Source organism: Hipposideros armiger, unplaced genomic scaffold (assembly GCF_001890085.2).
Source record: "Hipposideros armiger isolate ML-2016 unplaced genomic scaffold, ASM189008v1 scaffold_506, whole genome shotgun sequence".
NCBI classification, from domain to species: Eukaryota; Metazoa; Chordata; class Mammalia; order Chiroptera; family Hipposideridae; genus Hipposideros; species Hipposideros armiger.
This window is the reverse complement of record NW_017731856.1, coordinates 877,658-896,985: the sequence shown is the minus strand read 5'-3', so window position 1 is coordinate 896,985 and position 19,328 is coordinate 877,658.

Here is a 19,328-nt window from a genome sequence, read left to right as displayed (position 1 = left end):
TGAATTATTGGGTTGTTGGAAAAGTCATGATGCATTTTTGCAATGAAAAACATAGAAAAAAATACATCATGACTTCTCTGACAACCCAATATATATGGTTCAGACTGGTCTGATGCAGAATAAACTCATTCATGTGTTCGTGCTAGGTAGAATGGGTTTTATGTTGTAGACATTCAGTCTCTTTTGTGACAGCCCCATTTTGGTGCCCAAGGACTGGTAGGTAACCTTGGTTCTCTGAGTCCCAAATTCTCTTTGGCCAATGTAAACTTTCTGTAGTGTTTCTGACCTCCAAGTGGGATAATTTGCATTTTTAGGGCAAATAAGTGTCAATTCTAGAAAAGAGTAAACTTTCCTAGTTTTATTTCAAGTTACCAATGTATAACTTCTAGTTTTCCTTTTAACTGAACTTACAAATCTGTGGTGTGTGTGTGTGTGTGTGTGTGTGTGTGTGTGTGTGTGTGTGTGTATGCATGCACTTATGTACACACAGTCATGAGCTTTTTATAAACCAGTAGCAAACAACTTAAGAGATGTGGTCACATGAAATGGACTATACATCCTTTTTTTGAGTGAGAGATAATAAATCATTCTTCTCAGGTGGAATCTTTTATTTATGCTTTGGGATTCCATTTTATGGAGAAAGCTTTGGTTTTCCTTGCTGGCTTTGTCTAAGCTGTACTTTAGCAAGTAATTCAAATCAAGCTGACATTTATTAGTGAGGACATGGTCCACTCCAATCTCATATGCACAGGCCAGCTGTTGCCCTACCAACTTAGTTATGGACTTTTCTATTTGTAAGTATGTGTGTGTAATGGCAATGTTGTATGGTTGCAGAGTTACTGTTTATAAGTCAGTGGAATAAAATCACTCTCCACTCCCATGCCATAGGAATTGATTATCAAGGGTTTTTATTTTGTTATGAAAAAGAGTGATAACTTAAAATCCGAGCAATTAGATAGGGTTACCATAATCAGGAATACACAATTTTCGTAATGGGCTGTATGCTGAGAATTTTCCAAGACATCTCACTCTCATCATTGTACCCTCACAATAACCCTGGGTGAGGAGGGCATGGGCCATTATCCCTGTTTTATAGTTGAAGAAAAGCAACTCAAGGAAGCAAAGTGATTTTTTTCCTCAGGCCAGTCCTGAGGTTTAAACTCAGTGCTTCTGAGTCTTACTCTCTTCCACCACAGGAAGAAACAAAGTTTGGAACAGTACTTTGAGATCATGTCCAAAATATTACCTGTGTTGTTTTTGACATTGATTTTTTTTTAATGATATTCCATGGAGATTTTAAATAAGTCCCTTTGTTGGAAAATGGAACTGTTTATTTAGGTTCTCTGGCTGGCATGCCTGTTAAATCGTTTCTGTGTTGTTAAACACTTTTTTTAGGGCAAGTGTGGGGGTGGTTCTAGAAAGACATAGCTTCACATTCCTTTGTTTCTTAGGGACCCAGAAATTCAGATTCTCTGGAGCTGGACCCTTTTTAACATTCAGGTGTTGAAAGGGTCTTTTGATGTGGTTCGCTCCCCCATGGAAGAGTTGAAAAGTCTCAGTGCTCTTTCTGCATCTAGGAGATATTATTTTGTCCTGATAACCACAACTCCTGGAATTCACTCTGTGGTCTCAAAAATTCATTCAGTTAACAATTTTTTGAGTGTCTATCTATGCTGGCAGTGCTCAGCCCCTCCCTTTAGTGATCTTATCATGTTTTCTTGTTTACAGAGAGTGTATTCAGGAGCAAACAGTCGATTTTGCCGAGATTAGTGATAGACTAAAGAGACCCAAACATTGTTTTTCTACTTGAGTTACTTTGCTGTTATAGAATATTCCATTGAGTGAGTGGTGGACACAGGTGGTTCCTTTTAAACCTAAATCAATATGTTCCAGAAGTTGTGCTATTAACATTTGAAATCTGTAAAACAGAGTGATTCAAGTAAAAGCTATTTCTTTAAATTGGGGAAAGAGTATCTTTTGGTACCAGTGCCATTTTTGTTTAACTCTGAGGGGCATCAAAGGTGGTCTACGAGCCACATGGCTTGGATGCTGGGAGTGGTCCCACCGAGCTGGGGGGTAGCATGTCAGAAAGAGGCAGGGGGAGGAAGGAAGTAGCTTGCTTACGTGCTTCCTTGTCCTCTTCTGTACCCATGCTCCTTCCCTAAATGATGTCATCTCATTCCAATGGATTGCTGCATTTTTCAGAGCTTGGTCAGGGAAACAGAAGCCACTCTACGTATTATAAGCAGTAATGCCTTTCATTCAGAGAATTAGAGGCTCACAAAATTGTTGGAGGTTTGGGGAACCCAGGTCGGGGAAACTCCCACTGCTCATCTCAGCTGCCTGCAGCACTGGAGGGGGTAATAATTCTCAAGAGCTTGCCTGGAAGTCACTATGAAGTCTCTAGGAAGCCAACACTAGGGACCTACAGCTCCACAGCAGGTGGTTCTCTGGAGCTCGTCTGGAAACCCCCACATCTGCTGACTGACCACATGTCTGCCTGGAACTCGTGCAGGAGAATTCTGGCTTCCAAACTTGGTGCAAGGGCCTGTGAGAGGCAGACTGTAACCCACAACCATACAGGGAAAGATTTCTGAGAAATGTCTTTTCAGGGTCCTCCCCTGAGATTTGGAGGAGAAAGTAGCAGGAGGCGGTGCTGATGCTGAGTTATCAGTTGATGACAAAGGACATCGCCTGTATCCATTTTAAAGACATTTTTTAGTCTTCACTGCATGTAAAATACTGTTGCCGTGCAAGAATGCATGAGACCAAGGCTGCCATGGAGATCCTAAAGACAATGATTATAAATATAAATGTGAGTGCTAATTGGAATTTGGTAGTCTTTATGCTTTAAAAAAATTTTTTTGTTTTTAGCAAAATGTAGGAAAATAAAAATAGAGAAGGAAACTAATGATGGCTTCACCTTAACCTACCTTTCTGTCCCCAAAGCACACAACTGCATTCGCCAGTGAAGATAATTATTTAAAAATTCATAATGGTCATTTCAGTTTCTTGCTGAGTCTTTACCAAGTCTAAATGAATTTCAAATATTGTCTAAGAGTTGTATATTCTGACATAAAGAGAGAGACTCCTAAATCAACAGTTCCCAAAATGCCTGATGCCATGAAGCACTTCTAGGATATTAATACAAAGAAGAAAAATCTTTTCTTTTAAAAGTAAAAGAGGGATGATCATGGAAATAGAAAAAATAATTCTTGTAGAGAATTGTCTCCTGGTTCTTTCCTCCAGATCTTTCGTTTTTTAAATCCCCATTTCATCATTTACTTGTTCTCTCTAATCCCTCTTTCTCTCTTCACACCAGATGATGCCATTTGCTCTTCCCTTTCTTTGTTTTTCTAAGGAGACTTGGCCATAGCTAGTAATGGTTGTCCCCCACCCCAAGAATACCGATTGTATTAATATAAATCATTTGTGGATAACATATGATTAGCTGACTGCTCAGGCCAGTAGGTCTTGGAATGTGTCCTCCTCCCAAAGCCCTTCTTCCCTCCCACATACATCTTCATCACTGGATTTCAAAGACAGCTAAGGCACAGGAAGAAGTAAGAGCCATTTTTTTCCAGCCTCTCCTCCTCCCACCAAAAACTCACCATTGTACCTAATGGGAAAGAAATGAGATAATTAGGATTTTTTTTTTCCTCAGAAAATTTGCAAGATGAAGCCCAAGAGACAGAGCATGCCAGATGTTGTGGAGCGCATGACCGCTCAGTCCCTTTGGCCACACATGCTGAAGTCATGAAGTCGGGAAATCTGACTCAGGAGTCACCATCCAGTGTGGGAGCTGACAAAGCACCACATGGTCTGGGACAACTGGTAAACCTGCCAGTCCCTGGAGCACAGGCCTGGCCTGAGGACACTCTTGGGCAGGGGTCAGCCAGAGGAGGACTGAAGGGTTCAGACTACTTCAGCTCATTCTGGGAAATCCTGAAAGGTCAGGTCAATTCTGGGGTCAGGATAGACTGTGGACTGGGTATCCTTGCAGTTGCGAGGGAAACCCCATCTATACCCTTGATTCATCCCAGCTCCTGGAGTCTACCCTAGGTGAATGGTACCTTGGCTGTGGATGTCTAAGATGAATAAGACAGTTTATCTGATAGGTTTAAATGAGAGAAAGTGAGAAAGCACATACTTCCATGCTTTTCCTATGGCTTTCTTTTCATCGAAATGACAGTGTGAGTCAGTTATTACTTCCTATGAAAATGAGCAAAGACATAAGGGTGAAACAAGGTTTTAAATACATGCTCTAGTCTCAACTTGTTCCTCACTAAGCCCAATTACAGTTAGTTCCCGCTCTGTATGATGCTGTTGTTCCTGGTCCAAGTGGCATATTTACACCAGTCTGTTATGGATTCAGAAGGCTTGAGCTCTGTGCTCATTTTCTCCAATCTTGACACAACTTGGCAAAGGAAACAGGATTCTCTTCTTTGGCTCCGCTAATCAGCCCTGGAGACCAGAGCACCCTTCTGGGCTCACATGGACAGACATTCCCCAGACATGGAGCTCTGTAATCAACATTGCCCCCCGACCCCATCCTGGTTGTACGAATTAACATACCAGTCACCCAGGACACTTGTTATAAATGCAGATTCCAGGCTGCCAGCCCCAAAGGTGGGTGGGCCACTGCAGATCACTGCATCTTTAGTAAGTTTCCAGGTGAGTTGCTGAGAAACGCCGGCCTGCCTGGGACAGCTGCATCAGGCACTCCGTTTTGCATTGATGCCTCTGCTTGCCTCTTTGGTTCCCCCCACCCAGCAGGTGCAGACATTTGCTAACAGAAGTTCTTTGCTGTATGTCAGAGCATTTTACAACTAGCTTTCTGCAGAACAGAAAAAAAACAAGAGTTCAACTTAAATATAGCCAAACAACTTTTAATGGAGCAGTCAAGTGATTTCCTCACTGGGCTCTGCTCTGAAGCAGATCTGAGAAGCTCTGTTCGCTCTGGACAGTTTTGCAAGTTTACCTTGAGCCCACCTCAGATTCACCCCGTGAGAGACCTGGACCGCCAGGTAAAATCTAGTCTCTCAGGACTATCACACCAGCTTATTTCAGACTTGCGTCCCCAGGGGTGGGTGGGAGCTGGCTAAGGCCCCAGGCCAGCTGGGTAGCAGAGCCTCATGCCCAGGGCTGCCTGGTGGCCTTCTGAGCTCTGCAACGTGGGTGGTCCTTGTGCTGGCAGAGCGCAAGACTGTGGGAGTTCATAGCCCCCTCTGGGGGACATGACGAATGGCCTCGCTGACAAAATGTGGTCTGCTTTCCATCTCTGAGCCACGAACGGTTTCGTTTTCAAAGCAGGAAAACAAACCACGAGAACCAGACACAACACACGCAGGCCACAAATGATACAGCCATTTTCTCGTCTCAAATAAGGGACCTGCAAAGGTAAAAGAAAAACAGCTTTGTTAGAATTCTTTGATGAAAAGCTAATACAGAAAACTCAACCAGAGCTTGTAATGAAACCTCCTGTGCCCCGGTTGAGATTCCGTCCTCCCTGGTGGGCAGACCTACCTGATACTGGTCCTTTCCAGGGGCTTTCCAATTGTGCTCCAGCCCTGGTGCTTCCCAGGACGCTGTGAAGGGGGTGGGGGTGAGGGTTGGGGCAGGCTGTGCAGTGCTTACAGTGCTCCCAAACTGCTCCATTTCTCTCTGGTTCATTAATACAGTGTCACTAACATCTCTTTTGAGGAAAAGACTCTGCAGGTAAAGGACATCCGAAATATTCTAGAGCACTGTGGTCCCACATGCGTTCTAACGGGTGGTTCCACTCAAGAAAGGAAGAGAAAAGAATTACAAGAAGTGCATTGATTTCTGTGGACCTCCTCTCCGTGATGTTGCCCACCATTTTCCTCTCTAACCCTCTGCTCCTCCCTTCCAGGGTGTGCATGGTAACTTAAGACTGAATTATTGAGAGCCAGAAAGAACTAGTGAAGAGTTAGGTCTCTATAGATCGTGAATGACAAGAAAAGCATGTTAGCTAACCAATATAAGTGAATCCCCGCCTCTCCCAGTTGGCAAATGGGTCTCTGGGATGCCTAGGTCCTATGTGCCACACTAGCTCATGGACATAGAGTCTGTCCTCTCTAGGTTCCTGCAGTAACACAGGAAATACAGCAGATTACATGGGGTGGCAACCTGGTTAACAATGGTTTACCCTTCCATGCCCACCCCCCACAAATGAGTGTTCCCCGCTGGCCATGTCTATAATATATATATACCTATGTGTATAATAAGTGTGTATAGTAAGTGGCCTTGTTCCACTAGCCTTAGCTACCTGAACCAATCTGGACCAGTTGGTTAAGAGTGTGGTGGATAAGAGCATGGAGTGGTGCTAGTGCAGGAGGATGGTAAGAAGTAGGGTGACGGGCATTGTGGGAAGAGAGGACACACAAACACAAGTAGGGAGGCATGCGTGAATAAAGAGTGTATAGTAGGCTGCAGGCAGCACCTAGAAAGGAGGGTGGGGCCCTGTTGTGTCATGTCCAAGTATTTGAAATATTCTCTTAGGCAATTGGCAGGCATTAGGAGGTACCTCAAATAAGGAAGTGAAATGATTAAATCTAAATGTTCCAAAGGTCACTCCAGCGGCTCAGTGGAACATGGATAGGAAGGGGTGGTGAGGAGACTCTGTCTCAAAATGGTTCTTTTGTTCCGTCATTCAAAAACCTTTCTGCAGCGTTCAGTGCGTGTCAAAGGGCTTAAAGCACAGTGGTCATTGTGAGAAAGAAGGAGGAAGAGATGCACAACAGAGACCCAGCAGGACCTGATGACTGCTTTGATGTGGGTATGAGGGAGGGGCAGGAGTCAAGGGTTACCGAGACCACAAAGGAACTGATGGGGCTGGTATTCCAAAGGGGACAAGTAAGAAGAGCAGCTCTTTGGGATAGGAGCGAGGGAGTGGTAAGCATACACACCGAAACCCGTATACATCCCGTATTGATGAGATCCCGTATACATCCCATCTTTAAGGACCGGGACTCTCCTAATATTCAGAGGACTTTTAGGACACTTAGGATCAATCGCCACTTTCTACAAGACGAATGTTAAAAAAGTTCATGGTGATGTGAAACAATCAGGACATGCTAACAGGGAGGTCATCAAAGGAACAAATTATCAGAAAGGAGAATGACCCCAATACTAGTGGGAAAGCCCTTTCAGGAGCAGTTGTGCCCCCTAATGGGTCATAGCTGAACCAAGGACATGACTGCATCCTTGGCAGGTGGGCTTCTTTGGAGAACTTAGACAAACATTGGGGCCCATGGAAAAATGCTGGCTGAACTTTTTTTTTTTTAAAGATTTTTATTGGGGAATTGGGAACAGCGCTGGGGAATTGGGGGAAGGGGAACAGACAAGTTGCTGTCGTTTTGTTCTTCAGTCTAGTTGTGGAGGACGCTGCTTCACTGACCCAAGTTGGCACCATCATTGTGCTCTTCTCGGACAAGGCAGATCAGTCACTGGCTTCTGGACGGCCGCTCATGGTGGCTTGAGGGCTGCTCACGCTGGCTGCTGGCTACACACAGTAGCCCATGGCAACCCACTGCAGCAGGGGCTGCAGCCTACACCGTCGCCGGCGACTCAGGGCAGCCCAGCTCCAGGTTGAGCTGTTGTTCAGCATCTTAGCTGTAGAGGGCAGTGTCACTGGCCCTCATATGTGGGATCCGAACCGGGGCCCTCTGGCATCCCAAGCCAGCTCTTAAGCATCGCGCCACTCGGCTGGCCCCTGGCTGAACTTCTTTAGAGGAAGGATGCTCAGGGCAATGAGGTGAGAGCAGAAGATCCTATTTTCTGCCAGTTTCCTCCCCTTCTTCATTCCCATTCTTTTAGAACTTGCTTCAGAGGTGGCCTCCCATGTTTCTGAAATCCACACGTGGTTCTCATACTCCCACTCGTGTGCATCCATGCATTGAAATACGGAAAGTTCTGTGCATTATTAAGATACTTTTCTGTATCACCTACTTCCCCATGGAAGTGCTAGAAAGATGGAATGGTGGGGAATAGCAGAAAGAGCGGGGCTTTGGTGCCAGACCAAGCCGGTGTCAAATTCTCCCTGATGTGGTCCTGGGTAAGACACTGGGCTTCCCTGAGCCTGAGTTTTTAAAAACTTCACAGGGCTACTTTAATATGGGAGTTGATGTCTATAAAAATCTCTAGTGCTTAGTAAGCATTTGATCAATAGTAGAATGAAATTAGTACTACGTAACCATGCACTGGGAAAGTTTCCTTGTTTCCTTGTTCCTCATCGTGAATAATGGTCCCAGCATATCCTCCAAACAGGTGAAATCTCTAGAAGCAAAACTTTAGCAAATATCAGTGTGGAATTTATTCATGTTTTATTTAATTACTTGGGGCATTTAATGAAAGAATGAATTATTAAGTGAGAACATTGATTGTTCCCCGTGTATGGCAAGAAGATCTCATGTGTATGCTTAAAATAGCTCCATAAAATGGAGAGCAGGCGATAGTAAATTAAAGAAAGGAAGGAAAATGGAACAAAGGCTGAAAATACAGTTTAGCCTGTAAGTCGGTATAAAATGACAGCCACACCCCAATCATTTCCCATCACCCACCCATACCCAGGACTCCTGGCTCTGTAGCACGGTGGGGAGTCCAGACCCAAAAGAGACTTAAGTGCTGCTGCCAAAGGTGCATGATCAGAAGAAGCAAGCTCTCTTGATGTCTGTGACCCTCGAGACCCTCTACCTTCTACCCCCGTCCTGGTCTCTGAAGTCTCGGCCTTTGGCTTCTCATCTGGGTTCCTCCAATGGGAAACCCTCGCAGAATATGGAAGGGAAGGAAGAGAGAGGCCTGAGGTATTTATCCCCTGGTTCTCTCAACTGAGATCATTGTTCCTTTCCAATGAGGTCTCCCCTTACGGCACTCTCCTCCCAGGCTCTCGGAGTTAAGTTCCAGGTTCCCTTTCCTCACCCCTTTGGGCCTAGAGGTGGTAACAGCTGCCTTGTTTTTAGACCTAGGGTATTGCACCATCCCTTGTGTGGTGCATTTTGTCCACACTTTGTAAACAGTTTTTGAATTAAACCTTTCTTTGGTGTATTGTCTGTTTCTTGCTGGGCCGTTGACTGGAACAGTTAGCAGTGATCCAAGCCAAGTCTCCTGGTACTTAAGACTGAAACGTCTGGAAGAAAGGAGGCAAAAGGCAGAAACAGAAGAAGAGAGGGGATGAGGGCAATGAAGTGTCATTGGAGGACAGAGGAGTAGAGAAGGCAAGATACAAACTGAGGTAACACCAACAAAGTGGGTCCATGATGCCTGGGGCTAAGAGATGAAACACCAACCTAGCAGCCTGGGACCATCCATCATACTTAGACTCCCCAGCCCTTGAGAACATCCCAAGGGTCAATGTAAAGCCACATAAGTTGGTCCACACAAGTGAGTAGGAGTGCTTGGTGCAAGGGTAAACTAAGGTCACTTAAGTCAGTACCCTCTGAATACTTCACTATGTTAAGACACAGTCTACAAGTTGATGGTTAGCATCTCAGAGATAAAGCTAAATTATATTCCATATATTCCAAAAGGGAAAGCAATATTTGTTGAAGGCCTGCTTCTTGCCAGAATGGGTGTATTTTAATTCTCATAGCAGCTGAAGGTAGAATAGCATTATCCTCATTTTATAGGCGAGGAAGTATATTCAGTGAAAGTAAGTGACTTGCCTGAAGTTACATTAAAAAAAAGTTACTTTAAAAAGTTACTTAAAAGCTAGTGTGTTTCAGAGGTAGGAGATGAACACAGCTTTTCTGATATCACTGAGCAACCGCACTATTTCAGAAAAGGATGAATCATTATCCAGACTGACCCATGAACTGTTCCAGTAGTTGAAGCATGACTATACACTTCTACATTCTCTTAGTTTTTCTAAGGCAAACCTTGCTAAGACTGCGTCATATATCAGGTGCAGCATTTACAATGAGATTCACTGAAGTAAGGAAGTGGATGTCTCTTAGTGGCCCTGATCTATGTTATCTGTGATAAACCAGAAGTAGGACAGTATTGAGCCTCAAAGGCAGAGAGAGAGAGAGAGAGAGAGAGAGTTAGTTTACATTTTGCCCTCCTTTGCATCCCATGCCTTGTCCTCCAGATGGTCAGCCCTGTGTTGGTATCAGTCAGTTGCACACTATGAAATGTTAAATTGGGCTAACAGTTGGAAATACCTACTGTGAGAAATGAGGACAAAGAAAGTCTGAGCTTTAAAGGGGAAGAGACACGAAAACAATCAACCTAGCCTTTCTAGCCAGGTATTAGGTTCAGTGGAATCTAACAATTACTAAGAGCACACACAGCACAGTCCAACGAAATCAGAGCTTGTCTGCCTTTTAGCTGTGTGACTTTGGACTGGTTAATCAACATCTCTGAGCCTTTCCCCCCCTAATTAATAAAATGACCCTAACTGACAGGGTCATTTTGAAGATTAAATCAAATTCAAGCATAATACACTGCTTGAAAGGCAGTGGGTCACTGATGACAATGGTCACCATTGTCATCATTATCAAGGACTTCACAGCTGGGTTTGAAAAATATGTTAATAAGGGCAGCTATTTAGAAACATGTGTTCATTCTGAACAGCATTTCTCAAAAGGAGAACAAGGAAGCTGGCTTTAGTCCATACCCTTGGGTGTTAGGGAAAGCCACCTAATTTCTCAGAATGTCAGTTTTGGCATATGCAAAATGGGGTAATAACATGTCAGCCAGCTTCCCAGAATACTGTGCTAGTGACGTAGATGAGATGAAACATAGTGCCTTAGAACATGGAATTACCAGGTAGTAAGAATGCTCCTAACCTGTAACACCATCAGCCAAGTTTTTGCCACCCCTAATTGCTGTCTCAAAGGTGTGCATTCCAGAACCAACGTTTTTAAAGATCCTTTTCAGTTTCCAAAAGCAATTTCTGGATTCATTTTCCTTTGTAATACCCTCCCTTGGAAGAAACAGACTTCCACGTGTTAGCCAGGGAAGGTGTGTGAATTGGGGCTAGGGGAGCAATAATGGTACCGTGTGCTGTGCTCACATGTAGGCATGTGATGCTTCCAGGAAAACTGAAGCTGCTCTGAGAATCCCCAGGTCCAAGTACTGGGGCAGGGAAGGCTCATTATGTAGCTCTGACATGGGATTGCCACTGAGGATACGGCAATAAGCCCTTATTTGGGGAAAGCTTTCATTCAGGGAAGGTTTTTATTTTAGTAATTTCTTTTAAAACAGAAAAACTCATCAATAGAAAATCCAGTTGATTCAATAGTGAATGACTGTTCTATGTAAGACCCTGGGTTTGGAAGCCCCATCTCTTTCAGGCTTATTTAAACTTCAGTTTCTTGCTTGGTTCTTGCTATATTTAATAAAACAAAGCCCCACCAGGCTTTTGGCCACCCTTAGAGGGGTTAACATCGGAGTTCCTCGTAGCAGCAGGTGCATGTGCCAGTGGGAATGCACCCTGTTCTCCTAAATTTCATTTTCAGAACAAAGAGGAGAAGGGGCAGAGGAGTCCCCAGGCAAGAAGTATCGACAGCAAAAGCCATCGCACAGAACTCTGGGAAGGCTCTGGCGAGCAGGTGGGCCGCACATGCAAGGGTGAAGATGTGGTGGGTGAAGGAGATGAAGGGCGAAGTGAGCGTGATTGGACTTGAAGACAAATCAGCCTGCTCTGATCTCGTATTGCAGACTAATGTCTAAGCATTTCTGATGTTCTGTTCATAAGAAAAAACACCTCAGGCTTCCCTGGTGATGTCTTCTGCATCAAGTTTCTGAGAAACAGGTATTGGAGGGAACCTTTTTCCGGAGGTGCGTGAAGAGGCCAAAGGAAGAGGATATCCAAACGCCCATAGATACGCCCCAGATGGCCGTGTTCATGGGCTTCTGATGGGAGGTTACAGCCTGCCCTGGCTCAGCAATGGGATAGCATCCATTATAAAGACAGATCACACTACCGAGGTATTTAATAAGTAAATAGGACGCAAATAGATGTTCTTCTGCAAGCGTTAGGAAATTCAGAGCGGACATGAGACAAGTTAGTGTGTTTTGTCCCAATATGAAGATGGAAAGAAAGAATGGTTATAAAAACACCTACCCCCCCTTTCAGTGGCCGTTACTTGGCTGTGGAAAAGGCAACTCACAACCAACTGGAGAGTCTGAGAAACCAACACTGTATGGGCATAGCTTTTGGGTCAAAACAATCTCACTAATCCCTGCATTGCAAAACATCAACAAGTCAATGTAATACTAGCAAAACCTGAGCTTTCAATAAATCAGAAAACAATGGAGGCATTGTCTGAACTTGCCCAACAACCCTTTGCTCCCACAATGCTGAACACTCCAGTCTGTGTGCAGCCAAAACTCAGCCCAATCTTATCGAACTGAATTGATTTATGAGAGGAAAACCTAAAAAGGGAAGCAGCAAAATAATGATATTAATTCTAATAATGCATTGACTAGTGCTCATATAAATCACTCTCCCCACTCAGATTGATTTCATAAGAGTAAGAACTCCATGAACAAGCCCATCTACAGCCGCCCAGGGCCTCCTCTTGCAAACAGAGTTCAGGAGAAAGGGTGGGGGTCTGCTGGAGACTCGTAGGCATTTTGCCTGAGAAAGGCCTGTGGGCTCAGCCCCAGAGGTACCGATGTAATTGGCCACACACACAAATGTTGCCGCATCCGAACATTTTTGGCAACTCATGAAAGCCTCGTTCCTAGAGGCCACTTGAGTGTCCAAATAAAAGGGGATTTTTGTTAGTGAAAACTGGAAAGAATAACCCATCCTAGGATCAGGCTAATAGGGCCTGGCCTGTTAAAATGTAACACTGGGCTGGCCAGAGTTTGAAGTGTTGCTGGCAAGGGTTTGGAGCAGCGGCAAGGGGAGCCAAGCATCGCTCACAAGGGAAGCTCCTCTGCCGGTGAGGGGAGCTTTCCACAGTCCAAAGAGCCTGCATGATCTGTCGCAAGGGCGAGAGCGCCTGTGGGGCAGGAATCTTCCACACAGAGCCGAGTAGTGGGCCTGGGGTTGTTGCTGCCACCCCTTGTTCCCAAACTCCCTCCCAATTCCTTACCTCGCCCACCAGGCTGTGATTCCAGGCAAGTGAGACTCTGTGGCTGACCTTGGGGGCCTGCGTTTGCACATGGCCTGGGAACGGCAATTGCTCTCCGTGTGCTTGCAGGGTGTTGACAGCTGTGGGCTGAGGGAGCTGGGGGAGAGAAGCAGAGAAAGCCATGCTGCAGAAATAAGGCCACAGAGGCCTTCTCTTATCATGAGAGGGCCCCCAGCTGAAGAAAGTTCTACTGCTGCTTGCTTCACAGAGGAAATGCCTTCTCCTACGGCAGGCCTGTCTCGGCGTGTTTGTGGAGTAGGGACTCTGAGGCTCTGCGTCTATGGTTGCCAGATAAGATATGGGATGCCCAGTTACATTTGAATTTCAGATAAAGGGTGGATAATATTTAAGTATAACTATGTTCCAAATGTTGTATGAGGCATACTTACGCTGAACGAATTACTCGTTGCTTATCTGACATTCAAATTGAACTGGGCATCTGATTTTTTTATTTATTATTATTTGTTGCATTAGGCAAAATTCTTAGATGCTCCCCAGTGACCCTTGCCTTTGTATAATCTCCTCTCCTGGAATGTGGGTGAAACCTGTGACTATGATGGGACATCAGTCCTGTGGTTATGTTACATTTCATGGCAAAAGAGAGTTTTGCAAATGTCATTAAGGTCACCAATCAGTCGACTTTGAGTCAATCAAAATGGAGATGGTTTAGGTGGGCTTGAACTAACCATGACCCCTTTTAAATCTGGGTCCAGAGGCCAGAAACAGAAGTCTAAGATTTGAAGCCACAGAGAATTCTTCTGCTGTCCTTGAAGGAGAAAACTGCTGTATTGCAGAGAAGGCCACTTGGCAGGGAACGGCAGTCAGCCTCCAGGAGCTAAGGACAGCCCCAGTTAACAGCCAGCAAGAAAATGGGGGCCTTGGTCCTACACTGCAATGAACTGGATTCTGCCAATGCCTAGCAAGAGCTTGGAGGAGGACCCCGAGCCTCAGGAGAAATCGCAGCCTGGACGACACCCTGATTTTAGCTGTGTGAGACCCTGAGCAGAGAACCCATCCATACCATGCCAAGACTCCTGACCCCTGCAGACTATGAGCGGAAAATTGATACTGTTCTAAGCTGCTAAGTTTGTGGTGATATGATAGGCAGCAATAGTGAACGAATACGTTCGCTAAATCTGGCAGCCCTATCTGTATCCTATCATCTGCAAGACACGCTTGTAGGGATTCCTGGTGTGGGCAACCAAGACAGAAGAGGAAATGAAGGGCAAGGAAGACCCGGATACACTGAACATCTTTTGGTTAGCAACCACAGCAAAAGAGGGCAAGGGACGAAGGCAGGCCATCCCAGCGTCTGCTCTGTGCCTGTGGCCTGGGAGGCAAGGGTGACCTGGCTCCTGGACCACAGGCCTCACCATTTCAGTTTTCACAGGGAAACACACACACACTCCCCTAATATATCTTCCTTCCCAGGGAGGAACGTGGGGGATAAGCGCAGTCACTTTTCTCGGATAAAGATGCAGTTGCTAGCTCTGCAAGTAAACATGTGGTGTCACCCAGAGCCTATTACTGATCCTAAACTGAAGAAACACACGCATTCATGAAAAGATATGTGTGTGTGTGTGTGTGTGTGTGTGTGTATTGGGAGGTGGGTGTGAATATAAACAAAGAGCGCGAGGCCTTGCCAGTCTAGAATGTCCCTGGGCATGCATTCAGCTTGCATTTAGATCATGTGAGCAAGTCCTCAGAGTCTAAAAGAAACTTGGGTGTACCTTTTAAAAGGGTCAGAAGACCTGGTTTTGTGTTTCAATTCTCCAAATGTTCTTTTGCTTATGGATTCCCCTAAAGTCTTTTTCCAACAGCTTCTTCTGTCCCTCTGGCCTCATGTTGCCCTTGAAAGTGGCCAGAGGAAACTCTTAGGTGTCAGCCAGTCAGCCTGGAGAGATTCTCTTTCATCCCCTGAGTGTCTGGAGATGCGAGTTTAATGAGAGGCATCGACCTTTGAATTATACAAATGGACCTCTTTAGCAATCACTTCCCTCCCCAGTCCATACCCACCCTCAGCTTTTAATCTTCTCAATTATATTTCCTTTTCATTGATTACTACTTTGCTAACTTTCAGATTGAGCAAGCAGTAAAACTTCAGCCACACAGGTAATGTAATTGCTTTTTGAGCCTGACGCCTGCATCTTACCTCCTGAGGCGGCCCTCAGACCTCCCTCCCACCCTACTGGGTCTTGGCAAGTCCATCGGCCTTCAATTGATTTTGAAAGATGGCCCCTTCCATTCCAAAGTTCTATGCCATACTGGTTAGGAAGCTGTGGTTTCAGTTTTGAGCTTTAAGCAGCAAAGATAAGGGGCAGGGGAGTTGGCACACTACTGGAGTGTGGGAAGGGCACTCACAGAGGCTGACTTTTTCTAGCTAGGCCTGGGAGTAAGCAGGTGATAGGCCTGGGAGCAGGGAGTTCTGAGTTCTGTTCCCACCTCTGCTCTGACTTTTTGAGTGACCTTCGTTGACCACTTAACTTGCTATGCTTTCCTCTTGGTGCCATCTGTAAGGGGGAGACAATGACACTTGTCTATGAAAACGCTTTGAGGGATGCTGGCATAAAAGATGCAATGTAAAAGCAAGTGATGGACAACGTTTCCCATAAAGAGCCCCTTGTTTGCATCTGCAAGAGGCCCTATTTGAGGGCTAAGAAGAAAAATTGAGAAATTTCCTTGATATTGAGGCCAGGCGGAGGACGTGGCTTGGGACCAGTCAGAAATCCCTTCTGTGGCTGGGGGTTCCTGAGCGGCTGCCTGGATGGGAGCTCAGTGAGGTGCATGCTGGGACCTGGCCGGCAGAACAAACAGATCCGAGGTCTCTGCACAAGGAAGGACCCAGTGCCATATCAGGATTAGCCAAGGGACCTGAGGAGCAGCAAGGGCGGTGGGGGCTGCCTCCTTGTGATTTACGGGTATTGACGTGGGGACCCAGAGGGGGTGGGGGGAGTCAGAGAACTTTGGGGACATTTTCAAAACTGGAGGTCGTTCAGAGGAAATTACTCAATAAAAACCAGGTTTCTCTAACTGAATAGATCAATTTACAGCTCATAAGGTGGAAAAAGTCTGAGACTTCAAGATTCTGGCTGGGAGGGTCTCCTAAGGTTTCCTCCCTTGGCAGAGCGGCTGTGGCTTTGGCTCTCTCACACCGGGCACCCCTTCTGCAGCTTTCAGGGCCAGCATTTTTCTCTAGTCTTGTTTCTTTCTTTCTCTGCTATTTAATTTTTTTCTGGTTAAGATTCTGCACCTCTTCTTTCTTCCTCTTGCCAGCCTCCCACTTTCAACTTTTACCTCCCTACAGTCCTATTAGAGAAGCCCTTATCATTTTTGTTTTCCTGATGATACACATTCTTTTCCTATGATTTCCCCTCTCAGCTGCCTCCTCCTCCCCGCTGCTAGTCTCACTGCTTTTCTTCTCTCTGCTTTTCCTTCAGGTCCCCAAAGCTTCTGCCTTTCTCCTCCAGCTGCCTGTGGTCTGGTTTTTTTTTCTGCACACCTCTCAACCTCTCTATTTTCCCCTCTCTGCTTTTTATTTTCCTAGCCCTTCTCTTTGGTTGCTCTCTTGGCCTTTCTCAGTTGCTACTGCCATAATTCATCATGAACATCCAGTAACACCATCACCTATTGACTGGGCTTCTTTAAGTTTTGTACAGAAGCAGCCAAGTTCTCAGAAAGACAGGATCATAGGAAGATGGACAGGGCCCAGATGGAGTTGTAATAGCATTCCATCAGCCATCTATCTATCTATCCATCCATCCATCCATCCACCCAAGCCTTCATTTAACCATTCATTGATTTATTCATTCAACATTCATTGAAATGTGCTATATGCTGGACACTGGGCTAGGCACTTGAGAGAGAATGGTTATCCAGTATAGACATGGATCTTTACTTGAGTAAGAACTAAGGAGAGGTACATGATACCAAGAGACTCTCTCTTTGGGATTTGAGCTCCTTAGGAGTGGAGAATTAGGCTGAGATCTGAAGACTGAGAGGACAGAACATGCAGGCAGCAGGAACAGCTTTTGAGAAAGACTGCCCCTCCTCATCCCTGCCAAATCTTCTCCCTTTTGCTGGCCAAGGGTGTTCTTTCTTCTAGCAGATGTCAAGGCTGCTAGGCCGGAGTTCAAGTGCAAGACATCCTACGACCTGGTAACAGTGACAAATATATTCAGACTAAGTTGTAAATAATGGACATCAGACTTTCCTGGGAATAGCCTTTATTAGGTAGAAGGGGCCTTGAACACCTGAAGGTGGGAGATTTGGAGAAGAGGGTCATGTATGTGTTCTTAAGGTGACGTGCTCACTCTACATGGTGCTGGGGTGGACTCGGAAGTCTCGGGGGGAACAGCACATGCTTCTTCCCCGGCCTGTTCTTCCAGGGGTCAGTTGGCTGGCCAGACAAGCTGTTCCTTCCTTCTTCAGAGCCTCGGTGCTTCCATAAACTTTGGAGATCAGGCAGTTCTAGAAGCCCAGAACATTCCTCCTCCTTTTCACTGGCACTGGTCACAGATTCAAAGATACCATTGGGTTTCATGGCTTGATGGCCTTGTAATTGTTATTGGAACTCACCTTGGATGGATTTATGGTACTGAGCTCACCTAATAGCAAACCCGTCATGGGTCTATTTGCAGACAGGATCTTGCCTGAGTGTAGATATTAGAAAACCATTCTGGAAAGGAAAAGCAACACTGACTGGTGACTTCAAGTTTAGGAAAAACACCACTGTTTGGGTTTTTCTGTTGGCCTCTAACTTTAAACACTTCACTGGCCAGTTGCTAACCAACACGGTTTTTGGCCAGGGCCCTGTTTATGTTGGCACCAAATGTATGTATCACAAGCAGTTTGTGTGTTTCTGGGCATGTGTGTATGTGTGTGTGAGTCTGTATATGTTACAAACTCCAAAACTTTTGAACACAAGGTTTTGTACTCTTTTTGCAGATTCTTTTGGCCAAGAAAACAAGCAACTGGCAGTCAGGGCATCTATGTGCATTAATGACTTGTTTTCAGGCCACCCCACCCCATCACAGCCACACTTTGACTTATCCCAGCCTGGCACTTTCTGGACTCCTGTCCTACTGAGTTATGAATGAGTGAGGTGGCCCCTGCCCCATGAAAGGGGCTTTGGGGACAGTGGGTGCTTTCTGTGTCACCTTGGTCTGCAGAACCAGAGGGCGAATCATCAGGAATGCTTGAGACAAGGAATTTTCTCCTAACTGGGACTCAAAAGTCTCCATGTTCTTGTGGCTTGGCATTAAGCAAACAATTGCTTTTTGTTCTCTCCTCAAATTATTTGTTCAAACAAAAGGCAACTGTCCTGGGGAGAAAAGTACATTTTTTTTCCAGGGTTTGCCCCTTTCTGCACCCCTTCTCCCAGCATGCTTTCTGACTGTGCATTTCCACAGCTCAGTATCGGGTTTCCAGGGACAGAGAGGCAGGCTTTGCTGCTCTGGAATGTGAAAGGCACCTCTGCCTCTCTCAGGCCTCCTGACCCAGTGCAACACTGGAGCTAAAGGCAAACTTCACAGGATGGCACCTTCTGTCTCCAAAATCCCAAAGGGTTTCCCAAGCCCATAAATCATGACTCTAGAAACACTCTCTCAGGGACTGAAAGTTTGGATAAACAGTGAATCCTAGAGCAAAGCAATTGTTTTCCCTCAAGCTACCATTTCTTTAGAAACTTTAGAAGTTGGATCTTCTGCCTAACAAAGGTTGTTATTTAATTTTAACTCATCCTTTAGAAAAGATGTGGCTTATCAACTTGGATCTTATTAGAATATGGTAAAATATGCTAAACAATACAGCGAAATGATATAGAATTTAATCTTTCTCTGAGGCTTTTTGGGATTAGGCAGTGTCCTTATCTATCCAACACACTCATGTTTCTCCTTCAAGACTTGGGGCAAATGTCACCTTCCTGATGGGGACTTCCCGTGCCCCCTGACCCAGAGCTGCCCCCACTCACCCCTGCAGAATTAGGGCTGCCTCATCTGTGCTCCCAAAACTCTTTCAGCAGTGTCACATTGCAATGTTTGCACTTTTTGTTCGGAAATCATTTCAGACTTACAGAAAAGTTGCAAAAAGAGGCTAAATCATTTCTGTATACCAGTGTTTCTCAAACTTTTCCTCCTCCTCCCTCATTGCCTCCTTTCCTCATTGCCCCCTCCAAGCGCCCTTTTCAGACATTTTTTTCTCCCTAATGCCTTCTCCCATGAAATT